The 20,817-nt window shown below is 44.4% G+C and overlaps 1 long non-coding RNA gene across 1 annotated transcript; it reads right to left on the reverse strand.

The window, feature by feature from the left end:
• Positions 1 to 911: 911 nt before the first annotated feature.
• LOC121232501 lies at positions 912 to 20,524 on the reverse strand. Its single transcript, XR_005931055.1, has 3 exons — positions 20,515 to 20,524; positions 17,943 to 17,946; positions 912 to 1,020 (listed from the first exon to the last, which is right to left on the reverse strand). It is a non-coding gene; the product is annotated as an uncharacterized LOC121232501 (long non-coding RNA).
• Positions 20,525 to 20,817: the final 293 nt, after the last annotated feature.

A 20,817-nucleotide genomic window follows, 5' to 3' on the forward strand; every position in this document is an offset into this window, starting at 1 on the left:
CGTCTTTCTCACGCTGGGGGCCCCAGAGCTGAACGCAGTACTCCAGGTGGGGTCTCACAAGAGCAGCGCGGAGGGACAGAATCACCTCCCTTGACCTGCTGGCCACACTTCTTCTGATGCAGCCCAGAACACAATAGGCTTTCTGGGCTGCAAGCGCACATTGCTGGCTCATATTCAGTTCTTCATCCACTAACACCCCCAAGTCCTTCTCCACAGGGCTGCTTTCAATCCACTCATCGCCCAGCCTGTATTTGTGCTTGGGATTGCTCAGACCCATGTGCAGGACCTTGCACTTGGCCTTGTTGAACTTCATGACGTTCACACTGGCCCACCTCTCAAGCCCATCAAGGTCCCTCTGGATGGCATCCCTTCCCTCCAGCATGTCAGTTGCACCACACAGCTTGGTGTCATCACCAAACTTGCTGAGGGCGCACTCAATCCCACTGTCCATGTCACCAACAAAGATGTTAAACAGCGCTGGTCCCAGTACCAACCCCTGAGGAATGCCACTTGTCACTGGGATCCACTTGGACATCGAGCCATTGACCACAACTCTTTGAGTGCGACCATCCAGCCAATTCCCCATCCACCGAGTGGTCCATCTGTCAAATCCACATCTCTCCAATTTAGAGACAAGGATGTCATGTGGGACAGTGTCAAATGCTTTGCACAAGTCCAGGTAGATGACGTCCATTGCTCTTCCCTTATCCACCAACACTGTAACCCCATCGTAGAAGGCCACCGAATTTGTCAGGCACGACTTGCCCTTAGCGAACCAGTCACCTCCTTATTTTCCATGTGCCCTAGCATAGTTTCCGGGAGGATCCGCTCCATGATCTTGCTGGGCACAGAGGTGAGACTGACTGGCCTGTACTTCCCCAGGTCTTCCTTTCCTCTTCTTCCCTTTTTAAAAATGGGGGGTTTGCTTCCCCTTTTCCAGTCGGTGGGAACTTCCCCAGACTGCCACAACTTCTCCAATATGATGGATGGTGGCTTAGCCACTTCGTCTGCCAGTTCCCTCTGCGGATGCATCTCATCAGGTCCCATGGACTTGTGCACCTTCAGGTTCCTTAGATGGTCTCAAACCTGATCTTCTACACTGGGTGGTTCTTCATTCTCCTGGTCCCTGCCTTTGCCTTCTGCGTCTTGGGTGGCGTGGCTGGAGCAGTTCCCGGTGAAGACTAGGGGGGGAAAAAGTCACAGACTACCTCAGCCTTCCCCATGCCCCGAGTAACCAGGTCTCCCATTTCCTTCCAGAGAGGGCCCACATTTTCCCTAGTCTTCCTTTTGTCACCAACGTACCTATAGAAGCTTTTCTTGTTGCCCTTGACGTCCCTGGCCAGATTTAATTCTATCAGGGTTTTGGCTTTCCTAACCTGATCCCTGGCTGCTCGGACAATTTCTCTGTATTCCTCCCAGGCTACCTGTCCTTGCTTCCACCCTCTGTAGGCTTCCTTTTCATGTCTGAGTTTGTCCAGGAGCTCCTTGTTCATCCATGCAGGCCTCATGGCGGTTTTGCCTGACTTCCTCTTTGTTGGGATGCATCGCTCCTGAGCTTGGAGGAGGTGATCCTTGAATATTAACCAGTTTTCTTGGGCCCTTCGTCCCTCCAGGGCTGTATCCTATGGTACTCTACCAAGCAGATCCCTGAAGAGGCCAAAGTCTGCTCTCCTGAAGTCCACGGTAGCGAGCTTGCTGTGCACCCTCCTCGCTGCCCTAAGGATCTTGAACTCCACCATTTCATGGTCACTCCACCCAAGGCTGCCCTTGAGCTTCACATTCCTCACCAGCCCCTCCTTGTTGGTGAGAACAAGGTCCAGCATAGCACCTCTCCTCGTTGGCTCCTCTATCACTTGGAGAAGGAAGTGATCATCAACGCATTCCAGGAACCTCCTGGATTGCCTATGGCCTGCTGTGCTGTCCCTCCAACAGATATCAGGGTGGCTGAAGTCCCCCATGAGGACCAGGGCTTGTGAATGTGAGGCTGCTCCTATCTATAGATGGCCTCATCTGCTCGGTCTTCCTGGTCAGTAGCCTGCAGCAGACCCCCACTATAACGTCACCTGTCCCTGCCCTCCTTTTAATCCTGACCCACAGGCTCTCGGTCAGTTCCTCACCCAGCCCCAGGCAGAGCTCCGTGCACTCCAGCTGGTCACTGACATAGAGGGTGACACCCCCTCCTCGTCTCCCCTGCCTGTCCTTCCTAAAGAGCCTGTGTCCTTCCCTTCCAACACTCCAGTCATAGGAGCCACCCCACCACGTCTCCACGATGCCGATAAGATCACAGCCCTGCAAATGTGCACACGTCTCTAACTCCTCTTGTTTATTCCCCATGCTACGTGCGTTTGCATAGAGGCATTTAAGTTGGGCCCCTGATGAAGCTGACTTACTGGCTGGAATTCCTTTGTGCTGCTCTTCAGGTGCTCTCCTGCTGACCTGAGATCCCTCTACAGGCTCTGGGCATCTATTGCTGGCACTGGCATCAAGCTGGTAGGAGTGGGATGGATTGAGGTCCCCCCGCCACTGGCAACTTTAGTTTAAAGCCCTCTTCACCAGCTTGGCAAGCCTATGACTGAAGATGCTCTTCCCCTTCTCTGACAGATGGACCCCATCAGCCCCCGGTAGACCAGGTTTCTCAAACCATCTAGTCCCTCTGCTTCTGCTATGAACTTTAGCTCACTACAACTTGAGACAACATCAGCCATATTTCACTACAAAAACCAGTCATCTCCAACCTTTGGTTTTCTCATTTACTATGTTTTGACTACAACTGCGTGGATTTCCATGACAGAGTCAGGGAAGAGATGCACGAAAAGTCACAGCAGATATTACTCATGTCATACTTAGCAGTTCGTTATGATTAAAATTCTATATTAAAAAAGACTGTCCCACCTTAAGGCTTAATCAGAGGACAGATTTTATTTGCCTCCCCAAAGGCACCTTGAATGCTTTTTCACAAATTCTGACTTTTTAGTAACCTCAAAATAAAAAAAAAACCTCTCTCATATAACTAAAGTTTATTTTCAGTGCTTTTGTGTTAAGTAACCTCAAATTAATGACTTGTATACTGGCATAACACTTAACTGTATCCTGCTCCTACATACCCTGGCTCTAATATTTCTATCCTGATGCTTACCATAAAATTCTTCTCTCCAGTTGAGTAACTCAACAAATTGCTGTGATGTACATAACACAGGTAATAAAGAGCTGGCAAACTTCACATTCACATTAAGGTAGCCAGCTATCTCATACGCTTTTGTTCAGCAATGATTGATAGACCATTATTAACAAGCAGAAAAAGATGCTGTAGCAAGTCATTTAGTCCAATTCCACTCATTGCTTATAGACATTGAGGAAAGATGAAGATCCATGGAGCACAGCTTGTCCATAAATAAGACTGCTTATATGAGATTAGAAAGCCCTCATTAACGCAAAGCAAGCCATGTAATTCCAAAATGAGCAATCAGAAGAGAAACTTCTGTGTGTGTGTTCCTGCACTGGAATGTTTGCAAATGGAATGAAAATCATCCTTGAAACCTCAAGTCACCCAAAAAGAGTCATAACTCACCACCTCCATGGAATATTTTTACAACTGTCCAGTTAGGTAAGACATTGCAATAAGGCCAGTCAATAACAGCTGCCATGACAACAAATGGCTGAACCTATTCAGAAAGTTTGGGTAGCTCTTCAACATTTTAATCGATTTTGTTTGATTAGCAAATGTATCACTTTCCCTCTATTGACAAACTTGGCCTGTGCATGCTACCAATCTGCACTGGGAAAAACATCCCCATCTCCATGCAGAGGTGGAATGAAGCAAGCTGAAAACAATACTAACAGCACCAGCAGAAACTTAGAGGGGCCAGCCTGACAGAGGCACAAGTGGCTATGCATCCAATCTTTTTATGGCTCCTAATTCTCCTGTCGTACTGTGCCTCAGCATCACTAAGCATCAAACACAGTCCTAGTATAAACACTTCTCATGTACGATCAGAGGCAAATGGTCTGAATTTGCACATTGGGTTTTTATTTTATTTTCCAGTTCCTTCACACCTCATTTCAGTACCACTTGTGTATTTCTGTTACTGCTCTTGGAGCGACATTGTCCCTGTGTGGTGCTATAGCATCTAAGAATGATCTGTTTGCTCAGCCTCAGGCCCTTAACTATGGGAAACAGTCAGATCCATTTGATGTACTAGCTAAACATTGTACTTCTGAAGTCTGCATTAAAAAAAATTTATGGAAATCCCATTACATTGGATACCTCGGAGTACTGCAATGTATTCAGTGCCAAGTGCTTATACACAGAAGAACAAGCAGATATTGGCCTAATTCTTGGCATCCTGAAAGCTGAGATACTCACATACATTCTGAGCATATGACACCGTGGATTTAGCTAGTGAGGAACAGCTCAGGAATAAGCTCATGAATTTAGGTCTTTTGCCTGGTCACAGTCATAGTCAGGCACTATATTTCACTCTGCACAAACAAGTCCTTATTTGCTCACCCAGGAACTTGAAGAGAAAGTTTACTATACTGGATATTGCAGTCTATTTGACTAAAGCAGATTCATAGATTTCAGATGACCAGAAATCTTCTGTATTAGCTTTTTCTTACCAGTCTGTACTTGATTTGTGACGTGGACTACACAGAATTTTCACTGTTCTCACTACTTTTTCCTTCAAAATCGCAAGTTTTAATGAAAGATACAACATAAGAAAGGAAGTTTCCACTAAATTTCCTATCTAATTTTCTGCCCATGCTATTTCCCACCCAAAACATACCCAAACATAGTGTCAGAAAATAGTTGGAAAATGTTATATGTTCACTGCCGAGAAGCTCAGAATTGTCTTGTGTAAGAGCACATCTTTATGTAGCAGACGGATGGATCTTGCCTTGCCCTCGAGTGCGCAAGCGCTGTAACTGCTACCAGCCCAGCAGCTGGAGAACCTCAGGAGACAACAGAGGAAAACAGAAGGCGGCAAAAGAGAGCTCTGGAGGGTGGCTGCCTTCTTCGTAAGTACTGTCAAAATCTTTAACTACTGTGTTACACCACAGATAAGTTCTTTGTTCAAGATTGCCAATACAGTCTGTAATCCATGGGCTAGGGCAGCCAGGTTAAAGACTGTGGCAGAGATAAGGATGTATCCAGACCACACTAAAACTGCAACACCTTAGTTTTTGCTAGAATTTTGCCTTGGGTTAACAGTATTCCTCAAAAAAGTAAGGCTGTGAGGAAAGGCACTCTCATCTAAGCTGTTCACAGTGATTCTTCAGGGAGATAGATAAATGCTTAGAAAGGGAGAACTAGAAAACAGCTGGTCCTTTTACTATAAGACATGGAATCAAAACTACTGCAGCTATGGCTGAGGAAGCAATACTAGAGGGCAGTGATCGTACCTTCTCTTGTGTGTACCTCCCAGCCAAGCATCTTATTGCTATGCCAGGATGGTTGGCCATAGATCCAGCCTGCTGTGCTCTTTACAGCTTTCTGCATCTCCACTGCCTAGGGACAGAACAGTCCCTGCTTCCCCCAGAGAAGAAAGTCTACAATTCTCTGTGCATAAATGGGACAAGGGAGAGCTCGCTTGTTTACTGCAGGCTAACGGGAGAATCAGGCTGATGCTGGCCCTAGTCTCACAGGCTGCCTTACACGTATAAACAGCGAAGCCCTCAGAAGATGCCCGTTATTGCTGAGTCTGGAAAGCAGCTAATTTTAGTCAGTAGCAGAGCTTTTAAAACAGTCACAACCCTTCACTGCTAGAAGATAACATCTCTTTCACCTGAAAGACAGACTTACATAGTTCTGTCTTTCTGGTGACACTAATGAGTTACTGCTCTGGGGATAGTTCACTCGGATCCCCCTAGCTGGCTTGCTTTAAGCTGTCAATGGCTGGCTGCACCGTAACTCCCTATAACTGAGTTAAATCCTCCAGGGTGGCACGTTCTCTATACGCTATGCTTCCTGTATCTGCTTCCCCTCTCCTCAGATCTTAACTTTATTCTCTAAACTTAGACCCACCACAGATCAGGCCATGAAGTGTCAGAGAGATCCTTAAATATGAATTCATTTTCTTCCTCCCACATAACCCTCACCTGCCATCACCTCCCTGAATATAGTTACCTTCACTCTGTCTTCTCAATCCTTTACTCACACTTTGGTCTTTTACAGGCTTAGTAAGATGCAGATCTACTTTGAAATGTGACTCCTGAAATTTTTCATAAGATTCCATGCTTGCTGTCTCTGAGTGACTCCAGATCAGACATGTTCAGCTCATAACAGGGGTGGGGGGAAGATAACCAAACTCGGCAAAGTTTCTGCTAGCTCAAGAGTTTGGCTACTATCCTGCCTTCCTCAAAAGGCTCTCTGAAGGATAGAGTGTGCACTTCGAACAGCTCCCTGCAGCAAAAGTACAACTGTTCTCTAACCTTGTCCACAGGACTAGCAGGGCCAAAATCCAATCCAAATTGAGTGCATCACTAACGCCATTGGATCTGATTCCATAGGCACAGCGAACAGATCCAGTGCAAATAATAGGCACACATTTACCAAAGTCCTCATGCCTTAAGCTCGCAGGACCTAAGCCTTCTCTTTCACCCAGTGATTCTCTCACCTTGAGACTAGCTCCTAATCCCACCCATCTTCCCACCCTTTCAATGATGTTACCAAAACCAGTGCTGATATTAAAAGCTGTCTATAGATAAACTCCCCTCTGGCTTCCATATCTGGTACCTACCTCTTGCTCAACCTGCTCCTTTCTCTCCTCTTCCTTATCTCCTGGGTGTCATCTTCCATCAGTGGAGGCTACTGTTTTAGTGGTACCGCCTGCTAAACTGCCTTCCAAGTCATCGAGCAAAGCTGTAGGAAAGCAGCAAACATACAAAGCTTTCATAAATCTTCATGTGAAAACTTAGCTCTTTTTTCTTTTGAGTAATGTCAAGACTTGGACATTGCATTTTTGCAATGCTAAGAGGTCAGTGGGCCATTCTGAACTTGAGACCATGATCTTGTGAGATGCAAGTTCTTCATACTGCTAAGCTGAAAACAGTTTTCCAAGCCACTGAGAACTAACCAAATCGGATGGAAACAAGAACCGCACAAGACTCTCGGGGCGGACAGAGACAAGTGGCTTGCAGGTTCTGTGGTGTGCAACTATGTGCAAGGACTGTTTTGGGCTCAATGGTAACGGCACAGAAGAAGGACAATACAGACTGACAGAAAGCTATAAAGAGCCCGAGAGGCATATGGACACTAAAACATCAGGCACTGATGACTGGCAAGACTGAAGTTATCAGCTGTGAACAAATGACAAGAAAAGCAAAGGGGTAAAATAAATAAAAGATAATGCAAGACGTTCAGACAAATAATAATAAAAAATTCAAGTCCAGAAAGCACATGGGGTGCTATGAGTGAAGCAGCCCGAATGGCTCAGAGGGATACAGCAGCCAGGCTAATTTATCGAGATAGCAAAATGACATTTTCTAAAACAAGCTAAATTAATTATTTGCCTCAGCGCTCCGGAAGGAGAAAAGAAGCTGACAGAAAATGACATGTCATATAATTCTCAGGGTGACAAGGAGGGGAACTAGCAGAGATGCAAGGGTGGAGGCCTATATATCCCTCCTGTGCTACTTGGCTGCCTAGGGCAAACCCTTCAGTTGATGAATACAGACAACATACCAATGACATGCCAGCAGTGCTCTGTGATGGGGAAAGGTGCTGTCTGATCATTTTCATGAAGCTCAAGACAATCTCTAGGTCTGACTCTCCTTTGCCACAGCCTTCATGTCTTCATTTCTGCCTGCACAAAGTGACTATGAAATTCTTCCAAATAAGAATTCTCCTTTTTTCTTGGTGGCAGCTCAACACTCCCTGTTCACAGGTATAAATGTCTAGACAAAGCGCAACAAAAAACTTCAGGCATGAACTCATGTCACTATTCACAAAGGAAACAGGTCAGAAGCCTTTTCCAAAGTCATGTGAAATTAACAGTGGGGAGACCCGGCCCTTGTCAAGCTAGGTGGAGCCTGTGTAAGCTCTTGTTGCCTTGATGCAGGGTGAAGGGCTTGCTGGCTTCCTGACACCGAAGGGACCTCAATGTAAGATAGATTTCCAGAAAAAAATGAAATTTAGATCACAGTCAGTTTTTCTCTCAGCATCAATGTTAGCTCCATTCTTTCCTTTTCATAACTTACTTCCATTACAAAATAGCTCCCCTTAGTGACTGAAGGCTCCCATGCACGTATCCTGTGCAATGTGTTGTAACTACTCTCTGTTACATGAATACCTAGAGATTAGTGACTGCCTCCAAGGGCCTCACTCCATCCCCTAGCCTCCAACCAAGTCAACAGCAATACTCCCATTGCAGGAAATTGCACCTACAAGGACATGATATTAGAGGATTTACTTAAGTATAACCAACTGACCAGAACTAAAACTGGGGTAAATAAACTCATTTTTATTAATAAAGAGGGACACATCAACCCACCAAAAAGCAGAATGCGAAATTCTTTGTCGTGCTTTTCCAGATTTTAAGAACTACATTAATGTTCAAGGCTTGAGATAAAAAACAGTAAATCAAGACCTATGTATATTCTTGGCATTACTGTTGTTTTACTTTCCATAAGCATAGAAAGACTTTTGGATACCACGGTACATCGATAATGAGATTGCAAGGTGTAATGTTTTTTAGAGTCATTAAGAAGTGGAATTACAGACAAGCCTTATCAAGATCTGTTTAATAACATAGGTAGAGAAATCTTGAAGAAGTGATAACATACTTGCAGTGAAGCTCTTGGAAGCTGTAATAATCCAGAAATTGTCTGTTCTTCTTGCACAAGTCTGACCAATTCATTTGTCAGCTGCACATTTTCTGCCTACAGTGAAGAAAAACACATTGCATAATATTATCACCATACACAATGCAAGCAGGCATAGTTATATAGAGATAGATGAACTTAAGGCGGGGGAGGGGGGAGAATAACAGATAAGCTACAAAATTCCGTAAATACATTTAAGCAAAAGAGCCTGAAATGAGGCTGTTTGAATTCCCTCTTTTCAGATGTCAGTGAGTTGGAAGATCGTGGCAATTGCTCACTTTAGACACACTCGAGAAGGTAATCAATAGAGAAGAGAGAGTAATAATGCAATTTAATTTAATATAAATAGACTAGGATAATAAATCTCTCTCTCTAAGCTAAGAGATAAGTCCTTTCCCATTATGCTTCATTCTGCACTTCTAAAACAGCATATGTGAGAGTCTCTGATGAGATATGAAAAGCGTAAAACTAAGCTACAGAGGTATGTGTAGAAATACATGTGAAATGCTATAACTAAGCAAGAAGTCATGCATGGCAACGACAAATTTTTCCTGTTGACATTTTATAGATGTTCTTTTAGCTTTGCAGAAACTGAACTACGCTACAAGCTTCACACAGAAACCAACACACCTGAATCTGTGATATCTTAGAACGATGCATTTTGGGGCATCTGTAGCAAACTAGTAAGAGACGAGGACATCATTGTGATTCCAAGTGACTGGAAACAACCTAGATGAAAGCACTTGTGTCAGCATGTAAATAATTACTTACTCTGGCCTAGTCCAAAGACTGTTGTCTTCACTGGAGGACTCTTGTCAAGTCGTGTTCTGTGAGTATCAACACAATTTCTAAATTCCTGTCCCAACATATAAAACACAAGTAACATTTTCTGGGCATGGTCTCTAATAATTATGGTTCTGGTCAAGAATAAACAAAGTGGGAATAATTTTAGTGCAATGCAGAAAAATCTATTGCTTGGGGGATAGGAAAAAGGAAACAAAGTATATCTTCAGTAGTCACAGGTTCCAAAATCCCAAAGTCATAAGTAACAAAAAATGTTTATATACATATTACATTTCAGATCTGTGCTTACACCAGAGGCAAGTGAAGCTGACTCCAATATGTATCAGAATTTTGCAGGTATAGGAAGGTATAGTGATCTCGAAAAAGAGATTACTCTAGGGCAGGCTAAGGAAGCAAAGAAGCCACACTTCAACTGCACTATGTACAATGTAAATCATTCCAATACAAAAGGATCATTCAGGGATGAAGAAAGGACAAGAGACAGCTGGGGCATAATACAGGAACGCTGAAGTTATTGTTGTTTTAAAAGGTTTTAGGAAATAAGAAATTAAAATTCTGCTCCAAATAGTTGCCAGGTCATCCTGGGGTCCAACACATCCAGGTACCCTACAAGATCAGCAAAGCTTTGCAGGTTCCTGGCTGCTGCAGATGGTACCAAAAAATCATTGTCCAGGGAAGTGAGGTGGCTCTTGTTCCCAAAGAGCAAGACTCTCTGCATTGACATTTGTGCACAAAAATAGCTCTCAGCACAAGATCAGCCGGACCCCAGGCTAATCAGTAATTTCAGGACGGCAGTATGTAAGGGCATGTTGTGCTGGAGAGAAGAGTTGATCAATGCTTCACTATACACTGGTACTTGACATCAGATGCTGCAGGATGCTCCTAGCTGCATGCATTAGAGCATGGTGCTTTTTGCCACAACACAAAACTCTCAGTAAAAAGCCAAGAGGAAACAGGGTCCATGGGTAACCTACTGGTCTGTCAATGATTCTTGCCTCTAACATCTCCTCCGAGCCCTGTTGCTGTTTCAACTGCGCTAACAGTTGCTTTGTGGCAAACCAACTCCTTAAAAACACACAGTGACAAATTCTGGTCCTAATATTCCCCTCCAGCTCCGTCTTGTGGATGAGTGGAGCAAATAAGGAATAAAACAGATTTTGGTTTTGTTCTAACCATCAGTGAGGAGTCATGAAGTTAAAACCTTGGGTTTCTTTCTCATACAAATTTAGAGCTCTGATTCACAAGCACTTTCAGGCTGGTTGTGGCAGCTGAAGAGGTCAGGTATAAACCAGCAAGTAAGATTATCTCTACAGCTGTTGCAGCCGGTTCCACACAGACTGTGAATTGGAGGCTTTGGTCACTGCAGCTTCCAGTGTGGCATGTTCACAGGCTGGAATCAGTGGTGGCTTAACTTGCAAAACAGAGCTGTGAACAATGTGGGCTCAGGAACTGAACCATTGCCTGCTCTGCTACAAGTGATGCAATCTCTGCAGAGGAGCAGGGGCTGGCTGGAAGTATTGTGTCACACCAACCAGCACAAATTGCTGGGGTCACGAGTCCTCAGCATCCTGGATTCCTGCAGCAAGTCAAAAGGATGATGAGATCTTGACTTCACCTTAGAAAATAAGTAGTGTCCTGAAATGCACAAGGATTTTTGAAAATGGATTTGATACACATGCAAAGCCTCTTGTGTTATCTACAGCCAGATGATTCTGGGATTCAGAAGTTATTTCCTACCCTTTGTGTCTGTTTGGTGGATGCCCAATGGGTTCACTCTCAGTCTAAGGTGTCACCCCTATAAGAGCTATTCACATAGTCCTGTTAAATTTTATGTAAGATTCACCCCTGGATCCTACTAGACCAGTTATTTTTGCCTTTTTCCTCCTTGGACTTCCTGTAGAAACCAGAAAAAACACAGACTGAGTAACAAGGTGTTTAGATAGGGAAGGAAACAGAAGTTCCCTTCCTGTCCTCTGGGCATTTACTCCTGTTTTTTTCTTAGCTACGACCGATATGTGATGTCTGAAACAAACTAATTTCAGCTGCTTTCCTGGGATGCTGCAGAAAGCAGTAACAGAGTTTCTGGAGACGACTAAAGCTCCCGCAATCACAAAAAAAGCAGGTGGGCAGCAGCACCGATGATGATTATTTTTTTTTTTTTTTTTAAACGCAGCCAGAATACAAACCTCCCCGCGGAGCACCAAAAGCTCTGCAGACAGGCGGGCTCCACAATTAAGAGGAGGTGGGCACACGGGGGTCTCTCCCTCCTCCCTGCGGCACCGAGCGGCGGCGGCGGCGGCGGGCGACACCCCGCGGCCAGGGCAGGGAGCCGGCGGCCCGCCGGGAGAGCCGAGCCGGGAGAGCCGAGCCGGGAGAGCCGAGCCGGGAGAGCCGAGCCGGGAGAGGCTGCGCTTCCCGCAGCTGCCAACGTGCCTCCTCAACAGCGACGGTGGGGAGCTTGGGCTTTCTGAGGTCTCCCGTCGCCTGCCTGCTGTCACCGGGAGGCTGAGCGCAGCGCCCCGTTAATTCACGGGGAAATCCACAGTGAGCTTTCATTATCCATTGAAGCCCTGGTACTAAGTGAAGATGTCGCAGCTCTCCATGCTGGCACGGCGTTAGTAAGCTACGGAAAGCAATCGCCTGCGAGCACAGAAAATCCCACTCCATTCCTCCAGCTCCCACCCTCCAGCCAGTATGACTCTCACCCTCTCACTCCACAGTGCCTCCTTAAAGTTGCCCAGCCTGGAAGTTAAAACAATTAAGAACTCTAGTTGCCCCATGGTATTAAAAAAGTGGGCCCTGATTTATTGCAACCCATTCTCTGCCAGGCCGACAAATGACCCGACCCATCAAGCACCTATTCAGGCCAACAATATTCAACAATATTTCTTCCTTTCCTTCCCCTTCTCCCATTACAGCAGAATTGGAGAGGGCTCTGCACTTTTATGGCTGTTTGACAACTAGAAGTAGCTGATCTGTGGCCATTGCCTTGGAAGTAAGAGTTTCCAAGCCAGTCCTTGACTTTGTGTACCTCAAGGTTTACCCTGCACCTAGTTTGTTGTATTCAGGCTGTTAAATTCAGTCAGCTGAATTCAGCTGATCTCTCCCTTTACTGATGAACAAAAGCATCCTCGTATTCAACATTTTCGTTAAATGCAATGGAATTCTCCAAGTTCAGCTCCCCTTTCTATGCACTTTCACTGTCTCAGAAACAGTGTTGGTCTCAAACACCTCCAGGTAGTGTCACTAACATATCAGAGAGCTGTTGTGTCTCTAGTAAACTTAGGGCCTCCCTGAAACAGGAATCCTGCCCCAGACAAACCTGATCCAGTTCTCTAGACCAGGACAACTACTAGCAAGCCCAGGAGAATCACAGGGTAACAAGACTGGGCAGAGCAGGACAAGGGCCAAGAGGAATGAAGGGCTTCAGACAATTGCGGACAGCTGCCCAAGCAAGAGGGAGAGAGGCTGTGGAGCCTGGGGAAGGGAGAAACCCTGCTTAAGTCCACATGGAGCTCTCATCTGAAGGCAAAGGCTGTGCCGCTCACCCCATGGAACAGTGCTAACGCGTTGTCAGACCCAGGGGACAAAGGATCTTTACAACAGTGTGGTTGTGCTTGTTCAGCTGAAGATAGAGAGATGCTGGCGCTACCCACAACATACCTGCCTAATCATGACAAGGAGGCAGGAGGGAAGGCAAAGGAAGCTGGAACACAGGCTGCGTTTGAATTGGGTTAGCTCAAAGCCTGTAACTATGTTAAAGAAAAGCCACACTGAAAATTCAACTGTATCCCTAAAATAAAAGATAAGAACTGCTAGAGTCTAACTCCAATTGCTGAATTTCAAAGCAAGGGGATTTCCACCTTGTTTTAAGTGAAAAGTTCAATAGGCTCAATCCAGCCACTTCCATAAACCAAGCAGTGGCTTAACCCATCTCACAGTGAAGGATAAAGCTGGCTTCTAAGGGATCGTTGTCCAGAGATCAACTGTCTCCAATCCTTGAACCCACAGTAAATGCTGAATGCTGCGCTGGAGCCCACAACCAAAGAAGTTCAGACAGTAAATCAAAAAGAGAAAGTTTAAACACATCTTCTATTTTTATCAGCCAGAGGTTCAGCAAAATTTCTTCAGTGACATTTAAAAATGAGATCTTTGTCATCCCATCAGGGACTGCAGAAAAGTGCAAAAGCAGGTAATTCCCTGGGCACAGAGGCACGTGCCACCACCTGAGCAGGGAACGCCTGGCTCCCCTTCGGGTCCGTTCACTACATCTGCAAGGCAAGGACCAGCCCTACCCCTGGCCTGGCTGGTGCCCTGTGTACACCTCCCAGGAAGGCATCAGGGAACTAACCCACCAGTGACACACACCCCATTTTCAGGGATTTCTTACTGGAGAAGAGAGCTTTCCTTCTCCTGTACTATGTACCCTGGGCAGGGATGGCGTTTCAGGAAGTATTTTGACTTTGGGGTGGTTAGGTTTATGCCACGTATATCTCAGTGGTCACTCAGCTGGCAAAGGATGGCAGACCCCTGGCTACAAATCTCTGTAACGCATCTGGAGTCAAGCCACAACGCTCGATAGAGGCAGGCTGGCTAGCGGATCGACTCCACTCACCTGGGGTGCAAGATGGGCACGTGCAGAGTGGGTTTCAGCCAGAAGCAAGTCACCTCTCTGAAGACATTCACTGTAACATTTATGTGTGCAAAGATTGTTCCAGCCCTCTGCCACTCCGTCCCTCCACCTCCCGGACCTCCCCTGCACCCAAGCACAACTAAGCTGCTCAGTGTCACGGTGAGTCGATAGGACTGGGCAGCTGAGCACATGTTGCTGCTACCACCTCACAGCCCTTTGTGGGAATCTCTCAGCATCAGTACAATCAGGTTTGGGGAATCACTATTTGTGGGCTGGCTTGCTTCCCTCCCAAACATTGTTCCAGTTCAGAGGAGTGGGTATGTTTTTGATGGAGGGGTGTAGTTGGATTCTCTCTTAAAATGCCTTTCTGTGCAGGAATTTATTCACCTTACTAATCTTGTAGGATAAAGTAGCCTCTACAACTCTTGCACCAATCTTATCAGTTGGCTCAAATAAAGAAAGTAAGCTTTGAGAACTTAAGCCCTTAATCATAGGGAACCCAAACAGCTTTTCAGGAAAATTCATTTTCTTGTCTATTTCAACAGAAAGTCTTCACATAACTGAAGTGACACATCTGTTTGATGGATGCTGCCACAACACTCAGCCCTTTCACACAGAAGATTGATTGCTCCTAGAAATAGGTAAATATCATTCACCTAAGAACTGGGACCCCAGCTTCAACGGAATAAACAGACCTTTCCTGCATCTACTAACTGCTGAAGCATTTCCTGGGCACAACAGACTCCATCAGTGCCAAAGAGAGAAGGTCACTGCACAAAGAGAATCTCAGAGCAGCAGTGGGTACTAGCAGTAGTCAGCTTTACTCACAGAGGTAAAATGACACCTCCTAGAGAGAATCCCTTTAATTCCCTCAGGTCTGGGACGAGTTTTAATTCAGAAGAATGGAGCAGTCTTTATAAACCAATCACAGCATTGAAATTAACAGGGTTGCTCCTACACACAGCAGATTTGCAGAATCAGAACCATAACCAGTGTCTTACTTGGAGAGAGTTCTGAAAGGGGCAGGTTATATTTCTTAGTGCCTGTCTCTCTGTTGTTATCTGCCCCTCATGTCTCAGCACTACTTCTGCATTCATCAGCAAGGCCAGTTAAAAATCGCCTGAACTGCCATTTGGCCAAGTGCTTATCTGCACAACTGCACAACCCATACCATCAGTTAGGGAAAAACAATTTCCCCTGGCTACTAGAGACAGCCTAATTACCTAATCTGACAGGTTATTAATGGTTCAAGTCAACAAAAAGTATAATGGATGCTGATAAGCACAAGCTGCCTGGACATTTGGCACGTACAACCCAGCTAGAAATCACTGCTGTGAAAAGCTGCCACTGGCCACAGAACTAAATTGTCTGATCTCTCAGGGTTTCATTTAACAGGTCTATCAACATGATAAAGAGACAAACTAGCAAGTTTAGTCCATTAATGAGGACTGTGAAACAGCCTAACAGGATAAAAGATATTTATGCTGCTGGTTAATATAAAAATAAATCTCTGCTTCATTTCTCTAATTACAGTACCCTCCCCTTTTACAATGCTACTTTGGGGACAAAAATCATGCTATTGTCTGTACTAGGAAGGAGAGCAGTACATCTAAGGGTTCACGAGGAAGTGGGCAGCAAGAGTCAAGACAGAGCCATTTTTTAAAGCATTGTCAACTCTCCCATAACTCACCAGAAGTGCCGCACTATTTCATGGGTCTGTTTTAAAGACCCAATTACTAGACTCACATGATCCCTTCAGAATCTCAGGTTTTCATTTTAAAGAGGAAAAAGAGACATATCCTTTGCAGTTACTGAGAGCAGTGCACATATATGTAACCAGAACAGCTCCAAGCCAGAAAGCATACAAAAAGGAACTCATGCTATCAGTTATTTATTTTAATCTCAGGTTTTTCCCAGACACTCTTGTAACCATTTGGCACCTTTCTCCTGAGGTATAAATGCCTGGAGCTAGTAGGATTGAGTGCATTTAAGGATGAAGAGAAATAAACAGATTTGTCCCATAGGCTTCAACTTCCAGTTAGCACATTCTAACACTGACCGTCACTGAACAACTGCACCACAATGGCAAATGGCAGCTCACACCTCCAGCGTCCATGAGATAGGTTTTTCACAGAAAACGATTTAACTTTAATCTGGTTCATTGGTTTGTTTGGTTTTTTTTTTAAATTAAGTAGAACGTTTTTCATTGTGTTTTGTTGTTCCAATTCCCTGTGAGGTCTTTCATCCACCACTTCTGCATGTAGTTCACTTCTCAGTATAAGCATCCATCTTCTATTGCTCAAGCAATGAAAGGGTTTAAGGGGACTACTTGAGCAATCAATACTCCAGTAGAACTTATGTATGTTTTGAGACCTGTCCCATCATTAAGCAAAACTTTACATCACTGAAATATTTATCTCTGTTTCTCTGCAGATCCCCAGCAACATGAAAGCAACACCTTGGAAAAATGAGAGGAGACACCTACCCACTTAAGTGCACCCTGGATAACATGTTTGACTGACACATAACATGAAGATATATCAGTTCAGGATGTTCTACATTTACAACAGCTTGTACTCCCGGAAAATAAAAGTCCTGGTGGCTCATTCAGTGCTTGCATTGCTTACAGCACGTTAGGCCTAAAGCCCAGCTTCTAATCCAGATAAAGCAACTATTGATTTCCTTGGATTTTTTGTTTCTATGCCAGCAGTAAAACTCCAGATATCTACATGCTCATTCTGCAGCAAACTCAAATTCTTTAAACCACAGCAAAGGGAAATGCAAAGCAATTTTGACTGGAACTGCCAAGAGAACCACATCAAAATCAGAGCATTTCATTAATGTTAAAATCTTTCACCACCACCTTCTCAAAATCATGATACGTCTAGCCAACACCAGTGGTTCATATTGTCCACAAGACTATTGGTGATAGTGGAGGTTGCAGACATTGAATGGATATAATTACAGCCAACAGAGAGGCCAAGTCATGATATAACTTGCAGGATGTTATTAGCCTGGGATACTACTGTTTAGGCAGTGGCAAAGGTGGCTTCCCTGTTCTAACATCAGGCAAAACAAGATGCCTCCCTCCAAACACTCCATAGGAAGTTTTGGAACTCAGAAGGCTCAAGGAAAATAGTCCACTGCTGCCAAGCAGGTCCATCTGGCCAAAACACTTCAAGCAGAACAGCCGCCTGTTGGGGAAACATGTTTTCACACCCTTGACCATACATTTGACCAGTGCAAAGGAGGCAGCTGACATTAAGGCAGTTCAAAGAGGGTCTTCCCCTACCAAACAAGGCTGCAGGGGTTTTTTTAATTACATGAAAAAATTAGGCAGGGATACTATCGTTGCTTAACACTTAAACTATTATTGGGCCAAAAAGGCAGTAATTCTGTTGTGTTAGGTTCTGCATGAATGAGCTAGACCTGTCTCTCCTTTGTTATAACTGCATAACACAAGTCATCAGCTGTAACCGCTACGTAACTGCTCACCTGTCTGACATTCCTCACTTGCCTCTCAGTATCTTCAAGATTAGGCTTTGTATCAGTTCATTACTGCAGAGTATCTGGGGGTCTTGGAGGCTCTGGACACTCCCACATGTATGCATGCATGCAATAAGGCTGCAGCCCACGACAAAGACATGAAGCTTACTATGCACTGCCAGTGAAGTCCCCTTCAAACCAGGCTCCTGGCTCCACTGATGACACTGCATATTACTTCACTATAAAGAAAAAAAAAAAAAAAAGTAAATTCTTCTATAAGTGCATAAACGTTTCCAGAAAAAAAAAAAAACACCATCAAAAAATGGTATCACAAAGCCCAAGAAAACACAGCAACTTTACACAGCATACAGTAACCTGCAGTAATCTGGGGTCTTGTTCTCTATTGCTATTCCTTTTCTCATTTCTAGAGTAATAATGCACATAATTTCCACCTATGGGATAAGGATCTTTGAACTTCTATCCAAATGTTTTGTACACTCTAAGGTCAAGAAAGCTAACAGGGCACAAAATGAGCGCATTTTCTACTATTGGATTACAAACCTACAGAAGACTCAAGACCATATAAAGGAAAAAATACACCAAGTGGCATGAAGATCTCCAGGAGGTGGCATAAAAACTTTAACCAGTATTAGGCAAATAGCCCTAAGCTGTTCGTTGATGTGCATATGTAAAAATCAATCAACAGAGTACATACGTAACTGTATTTCACCATTCTGCGTTCCCTGGCTGTTTGAAAGCTACAATACAGTATAGCATTTAGCCTTGCTTTAAAAAGTTGTTTGCTTCAGGGCTGTGTTCTGATCTCAGAAAACCTTCTATTTTCATGCCATTTGAGGTAATGTCAAAACTCTCATTTAATTCTGTCACAGGATGCTAAGGAAAACGTTGACACTCAGCTTCTCTCAGTGTTACGGGCAGTTTTTCCCCAAACTTTTTTCACAGTTCCACATCTACCACAAGAGGGAGCAAAGAGTTCACCTTCCTTAAATTCTCCGTTCCAGAGAGAGGTAGAGATAAGCAGCTCGATGTTGTCATTACCTATGACCGAGTTCAGGCTAGGAGTTCACAATGCTTTTGTAGAGCACGCAGGTCCTCAGACAATTAAAAGGGCCAGGTTTTTGGCTTTGAGAAAGGTGTTGCTTCACATTCAGACTGTGCAGAGCTCTCTCCAAAGCCAGCAGATGCTGCAGAGCTCACCTAAGGAACAGAGACACACAGAGTGATGCTACAGGCTACAAGACAATCCTGATGGAGAGAAACCTGCAGCTTCATCACAGCAGTGTGAATAGGTTGTTTGCAAGAAATTGATAAGCATTTCCAACCATATCGGATATGGGGGGGGGGGGGGGGCAGGGGACAGATGAGGGAAACTACACCCTTCTAACTGCATGTACTGCTTTTAACAGCAGTGTACTGTGATCTCTCATTAAAACACTATCAGAAAGTAGCTCCCTAAAAAAAATCCCCCTAAACCTCTTCTTCTGCAGCATACACGACCGCAGAGAGGAAACAAACTCTTTGTATAGGAGGGTATCCCTGGTCATTCCTTCCTTCTCTCTCTCTCCCCCTACCCTCACCAACCTCCCCCCCAATCATCAAACTCTTTTTAGATTCTACTGTTATGAAACTGAATAGTTATAATGATTAGAAATTAATCTTAAATCCAGGCAGTTACAGGTTGCTGCTGAAATACCATGACACCACTGTTAAAAGCAATAGCTGATATCCCATTCCAGCACAGCAATCAAGCAGGTGCTTAAGGCCATTGACGTCCAATCTATAGCAGTTCTAACTATGCCATTGTTACCACTGGTATCAAACACAGCAAGTAAAATATCCTTACATATTGCTGGATAAAGATGGACTAAATTCAGATGCAGATTTTCTAGGAGGAGGAGAAGAGAAGAAAACCGAGTCCTCTGCCTCACACTTACCTTTGTCTCGGATAAGGTTACTTGGCTGTAGCTATCCAGCTCTCTGCTCGGATCGACGCTGCATTTGTGCCATCACCCACAATTAGTTTCCAACATGCAGATGAGGAGTTTGCTCAGTTCAGGTCTTAGCCACTTAGTTGTTTCCTTTTGATAATTCAACTCCATTCCAATTCCACAAAGCTAATTACAGATTAATTTTATACAGCCTTTGCTGTTCAGAACTGGTTCATAAAATAAAGAAGCCAAGTAACTAATAAATGCCAATATCTCTTCCATGCTTTCAATCTGTGGAACCAAGTCAGACTCTTCACAATTTAAAACGACAAACAGGTGCCCTTTTGTTTCTAATATCCCTGTGGATTCCTGAAAGGTCAGCTTGGCTGTAGACCACAGTTACTTCCCTTGATATTGACAGCAGCTGTGACAAACACCATCAGCAGCAGACTCTAGGTGCTTGCTATTACCAAGTGTGCTACAGTTCAAAATGGCACATTTTCAGTTGAACGCAGACCAAGCCTGATTCCCCTTGCACTTGCACCCTTAGAAGCAGAACTGCTGCAGTCAGAAAGGTGTGCAATAACCCCCCATGCCCTCTCAGACTCTGTAATCCAGCAGAAAGAGCTCCCGAGCCACCCTGTTATCAAATGCGGGACTCTCCGATCCTTAAAAAGACAAGAATGAGTCAGAGAAGCAATCCACAAAACAGTGCAGGAATGTCACTACAGCTACATCTGTTTTGTAGTAAACTTCTCAGCTGTTAAGGAATAGCCATGAGCACACCAGCACACTAAAAGAAATGTACTACTACAGACTTACACCTATTGATAGGCTACTTCACTTACAGTTTTGTCAGGAGAACAGATGCAGACGCTATGGATTCCTACAGTTATGCCTACTATAAAATTTTTAGTGTATTAAAGTGGGTGCATTAAAGGGATAGTCTGATATTTCAGTCAATAAGGCTGAACATGGGCAATCACTTATATATACACAGACCAGCCCACCACCTTTTCTACATCATTCCATCTCTCCATGCCTCAGCTCCCCATGTAAAATGATGGCAGCAGCAAAAAGTGTTACAAAGAAATAGGATGAAGCAGCAATCACTTACTCCAGTTG

The sequence above is a fragment of the Aquila chrysaetos genome, chromosome 21, assembly GCF_900496995.4.
Source record: "Aquila chrysaetos chrysaetos chromosome 21, bAquChr1.4, whole genome shotgun sequence".
In the NCBI taxonomy this organism is placed as follows: Eukaryota; Metazoa; Chordata; class Aves; order Accipitriformes; family Accipitridae; genus Aquila; species Aquila chrysaetos.